Genomic DNA, 5882 nt, shown 5'->3' with positions numbered 1-5882 from the left:
GAGGAGGGCACCTTTTGGGATGAGCACTGGATGTTGTATGGAAACCAATTTGACAACAAATTTCATATATTGAGAATCACATTGGGGTGCTTGGGTGGCTCAGTTGGTTGAGCATCCAACTTAGGCTCAGGTCATGATCTCACAGTTCATCGGTTCAGGCCCCAGGTTGGGCTCTGTGCTGACAGCTCAGAGCCTGGAGCCTGCTTTGGATTCTGTGTCTCCCTGCATTAAAATCGGGGAAAAAACATGCGTTAAAATCAGGGGGAAAACTGTCTCTCGCTGCAAACGACAAGTTCAGCTAATAGTATAAAACTTACAATTTTAAGTTAATAGCAGTTTTAAAATCACAGAAAGTCTGTGGTATGGAAGTGTTTATCCGAATATATTTGATAGGTTTCCGTTTTGTTTTATTTTAGCTCAGGCATATGAATGTGCAATATTGTTGTGACTGTGTGGTAAGAATACTAAGCCATAGTGAAAGGCTGCATTCTTTTTTCCAGATTTATTGAGATATAATTGACATGCAACATTCTGTAAATTTAAGGTATAGAATGTAATGATTATGTATATATGTATCATATACATTGTTATAACATATAATGTTATATATATAACAAAATGATTACAACATCCCTTCATATCTATTTTTAGGTAACACACCCATCAAGTCACATAGTTAGATTTTATTTTTTATGGTGAGAATTTTTAAGATCTACTATTAGTAACTTATAAATATATGAACAGTATTAATTATGGTCACATTGTTCTACATTATGTCCCCACAACTTACTCATCTTGTGACTGCAATTTTGTGCCTCCTTTGACATCTTTGCCCATTTTTTCCAGCCCCCCAAAACTGCATTTATCCCCACTTCACCCTCTGTTCTCTGAGTTTGTCTTCTTTAGATGCCACATATAAGTGATAACTTACAGTATTTTCTTTTTCTGTCTGACGTATCATTTAGCAAATTTCCCTCAAGGCCCACTCACATTGTTGCAGATTACATAATCTCCTTCTGATATTTCATTATATATGTTGTATACAGTGTATATATTTATTATATTTCATGTACACACAGCCTATGTATGCATCTCTGTATCACATCTTCATTATCCATTTATCCATCGTTGCCCATTCAGGTTGTTTCCATGTCTTGGCTGTTGTAAATAAAGCTGCAATGAACATAGGAGTACAGATACTATTTCCGCATGGTGAGCTCGTTTCCTTTGGATATATGCCCAGAAGGAGGGTTGCTGAATCATATGGTGGTTCTATTTTTAATATTATGAGGAACCTCCATACTGTTTTCCATGATGGTGGCCCAGTTTACATTCCCGCAGACAGTGGACAAGGGTTCCTTCCTCCTCGTCCTCACCAACACTCCTATGTCTTGTCTTTTTTTTATAGTGGCCACTGTGACAGGTATGATGTGATGTCTTATAATGCTTTTGATTTGCATTTCCTGACGTTTAGTGACATAAAGCACCTTGACATGTATCTGTTGGCCTTTTATGTGCCTTCTTTTGAAAATTGTGTATATAGTTCTTCTGCCCATTTTTTTTATCAGATCGTTTGTTTTTGTTGTTGTTGTTATTGAACTGTATGGGTTCTTTATATGTTTTAGATGTTAATCCCTTATCAGATATATGGTTTGCAAATATATTTTTCCATTTTTTTCAGTTGCCTGTCATTTTGTTGATTGTTTCCTGGCTATGTAGAAGCTTTTTAGCTTGATACAGTACCTCTTCCCGACTTTTGCTTTTGTTGCATATGCTTTGGGTATGATATGTAGAAAATCCTTGCCAGGACCCATTTCAAGGAGCTTTTTGCCTACGTTTTCTTCCAGGAATTTTACACCTCTAAATCTTATATTTAAGTGTTTAATCTGTTTTGAGTTAATTTTTGTGAGTTGTGGTAATGGGGGGGGGCCCATTTCGCATTTCTGCCTGTGGTTATCCGATGTTCCCAGTACCATTTATTGAAGAGACAGTCCCCTCTCCATTGAGTATTCTTGGCTTCCTTGTCAAATTATAGTTGACCCTGTAGGTAGTGAGTTATTTTTGGCTTCTCAGTTCTGTCCCGTGGGTTTGTGTGTCTGTTTTTAGCAAGTGCTATACTGTTATGATTATTATAGCTTTCAGGATAGTTTAAAATCAGTAAGTCTGATGCCTCTGGCAGTGCTATTCATTCTCAGAATTGCTTTGGCTATTCATAGGCTTTTGGGGTTCCATACAATTTTTAGGATTGTTTTTTCTTTTTCTGTGAAAATAGTCCCTCGGATTTTGGTTAACATTGTATTGAATCCATAGATCTGGTTGCTATAAGCCTCACCTCCTTTTTCCTTCTCCATCTGATCCCCAGTCGTCAAGCCCCACAGATTCCCCCAGCAACCCCTGGGAGACCTAACTGGGCCACCCAGGAAGTGTCCCACCACACTTGGGGGTGCCAGAGGCTCATCCTGAGCTCTCTTTTCCTCCTGGAGAAAGGATAGTCCCCAGGAAGGCCCCTGTGGTGTGGCCCCGTCTGGCATGGGGGAGATGCCACAGAACCAGAGCTTTGCCATACCTGCTACCCACATAACCTGGTCCTTCTTGGTCTCTGTGGGCCGAGAGAGGGGGTCAGCCTTACCTCCCCAAGTTCTGGAATTTTCTCAGTGGTGTCTTATCTATGGATTCTTTCTGGTTGGTCTTTTTGTGAGGGGGACTGATGTCAGGAATGACCTGTCTCACCATCTTGATGACCGGAGGCTATGTACTTGAAGGACTCTTGCCATGGATGTAATCTCTTGCCACTTGCTATGGATAGAATATTTTGGCTATATGTAATCTCTGTGTTGATTTTGTCGTGAACTAAGTTTTAAGTTACAAAGTAGGAGCAGGAGGACATTACAATGATAACTTCTTAATGGTCATTTTAAATCCTGATAAATTTGATTGTGTGTGGGGGGGTACTCTTCCCCAACAAATTACTTGTACTTGTAAGTACAAGTGAGTTTAGGTATGTGTATCTTTCTGGAGCTTCGATATATTGCCATCCTGTCTCCAGCAGAAATTAAAATATTCTTCTACACAAATATAGCCATAGACACAAATAATTTTGTGCACTATGTTCTTGGTAGTAAAAAAAAAAATGTTGGATTTTTTTAAAGAAGATTTATAGAGTCTGATAGGGACAACACACATCTTCCCAAGCATCTTTTCTTTATTGTTTAGTCAGCAATTACTTTATCTGCTTTGGAGCTTAAAGGTATAAATTTCACACACACACACACACACACACACACACACACACACACATGCACATTAATATTGGTATTTGTCACCTACTATCTCCCATTAGGTCTGTGAGTAATTAAGATTAAGCAGATGGTCATACACAGCATTTATAATGTTGTTTACATTTTTCTTAAATAGAACTATAAAATTTTATGCTAAAGCATAGGCACAGAATTCAAAACTGAAAGTAAGCTATTAGCTAGGCTTTTATTAATGAGCCCATTAAACTTAACAAGTAAACAGAGGAAACACAACTCTCAAGTTCTCTGCAGATCTTTCTGTAGCATACATATTTATCAGACTGCCTGCATACTTCCAGGTAGCACTGGTAGCAGGAGGGCTGAGGGTCAGGTTGTTCAGAAATAGCACAAGAGGATAGGGGCAGGGCACTGACCGCCCGGGGCAGCCTGTCACTCAGGACCTCGGCCGGCTGCTAGACTTCGGGGGGGACACATGAGGAATCTTGGAATTTCAGAATGAAAACCTAAGCCTGAGGCTTAAATAGGTGTCACCTTCTGAAACAGACATGGAGACAGACATCCCAGCAGTCAAGACAGAGTTGAAGACCTAAGATGATCATGCTGTTCAGTGTTAATATTTTAGTCTTGGACATAGACACAGCGTGATGGCCAAGTGGAGAAGATGAATCGGAAATTCAGAGAGGCAGGCAGGGAAAGAAAATTTCGACCAGGGGAAGCTTTCGACGATTCCAGCAAGGGCCAGACCAGGTGCTTGAGTCCAGGTGTGGGCTTGTGGGGAGATGGTCCCTCAGTGAGGTGGGGAGCAGCAAGGCCTGGGGGATGCTCATCCGAAGTGGAGACAAGGTGACACGGAGCCCCTGATGCCACAGCGAGGTTCTGGTAGGCTGAACCAGCTCCCACGTCCTGTGGAAAGCTTCCCTACAACTGTGGTGGGTGGGATCGTCTCCCGCCCTCCAGACGTCCCCGGCCCTCACCTCTGGAACCTTCCCTGGCAGAAGGGTTATGCACTGTGGTTAACTTAAGGATCTTCAGACATGGAGAGTATCCCAGACTTGACCGGTGGACCCTGAGTAATCACCAGTGCCCTCGTAAGAGGGGGCAGAGGGTCGAAGCAGAGAAGGTGCGAAGAAGTGTACTGTCTTCCAAAGCCCCGCTCTACAAGTGCACTGACGTTGGCCTGGTGAGACCCACTGTGGACCAGGGACCTCCAGAACTCAGAAGTCCATGGTGGTTTTTTACAGTAGCGATAGGAAACTAAAAAAGCCACACTATTATTTTTTCTCAATAGAGGGCTAGCAAATGCTTTTTTGATTCCTTAGGTGTACCCAGGGAAAGGTTTAAAATCATCCTGGTAGTCCATTTTCAGTTTCCTGTGAAGTAAAGGTGAGCGTTCCCTCCCTCAGTGTCCTCTTCCTGTTATTTTTCGTGGTTTTGTGGTGACAGTTGTTTCCAATTGTGAAGAATAAAAAAAAAAAACAAACACAAAGAAAAATGCAAACAAAAACCCATTCCTGTAATACACTGTTGATGGCAGGTTACTAATGAGAATGCAGTGTGTCAAATTCCACAGTGTTGTAAATATCCCAATTGCTCTGTTCGGGTTTTACCTGTTCTTCCAAAATTTTCCTCATCCACTCTTGCAACACAGCCTCGGGGTGGGGGTCTGGGAACCTCATCAAGTGCAAAATACAAACACTCTTCCTGCCAGCCTTCATCGTCTCTTGCGTTCAGGGAGGTTATCTTTCTGCACCGACTTTGAGCAGGAAAGCAATGGCATTCATTACTCCTCCTGCCTCCGTGTTGGTTTGGGGATAAACCCACCCCTGACGGTAAGCTTCTTGCAAATTGTGTCCCTGTGCGCCCTCACCTCTGAGTCGCTGTTCTGACATAAATGCTGGCTTTCACTTAGTGGGGGCCTCAAGTATTTTCTAAATGTGTGCTTTGCAAGCTACCTCTAGGCCCATAGTCTTACTTTTCATGCATTCAGAAAGCAGTATTTTTAGTTGGGATGTAAGCTATTGTTAGTCTCCTAAGTTATTCTTAAAACAAATAGGAACAAAAAAAAAAAGTAAGTGAAGTTCTCTTTTGGTTCTATTTGTTTGGAGACTCTGAAGCTCAACACTGACCTCTGCTTAGAGGTGGACTTTTTTTTCTCTGCCACAGAGAATGAGAATGATACAATCACAAGATCACATAGTATCAGATATGAGAAGACAGAAAATATTTGCAAATTATAAATTTGTAAGAAAAGAGCAATAATATTTGATAAGGTAATGGTATGGGAAGAGTAAAAATATATTGGTGAAAATTAGGCCAAGTTCTTGTTATGCTTCCCCCATAAAACCTTTGAGAGAGACGGTGCAGGTTCGCCAAGGACAGTGGTCAAAACAATAATCTAAGATGTTACTTGGTTTCTAACTCACCCCAGCAGCTGTATGCGGGAGGCAGAAAACTCGGATCGCTCATACCCTGCTTCTCTAAGATTTTGTCAGCTAGTTTTTAGAAGTTATGCAGGCTCCTGAGAAGTAACCAAAATGCACCAAGGCAGCAGATTAAAAATATAACTTTGAATAAGACTGCAAGAGGCACATTCCCGAGATGTTTGGTTTTTTTCTCTCTTTTTTT

This window comes from Herpailurus yagouaroundi, unplaced genomic scaffold (assembly GCF_014898765.1).
Source record: "Herpailurus yagouaroundi ecotype Mexico unplaced genomic scaffold, PumYag 211, whole genome shotgun sequence".
Taxonomy (NCBI): domain Eukaryota; kingdom Metazoa; phylum Chordata; class Mammalia; order Carnivora; family Felidae; genus Herpailurus; species Herpailurus yagouaroundi.
The sequence above is the reverse complement of the archived record's forward strand: the minus strand, read 5'-3'. Positions refer to the sequence as shown.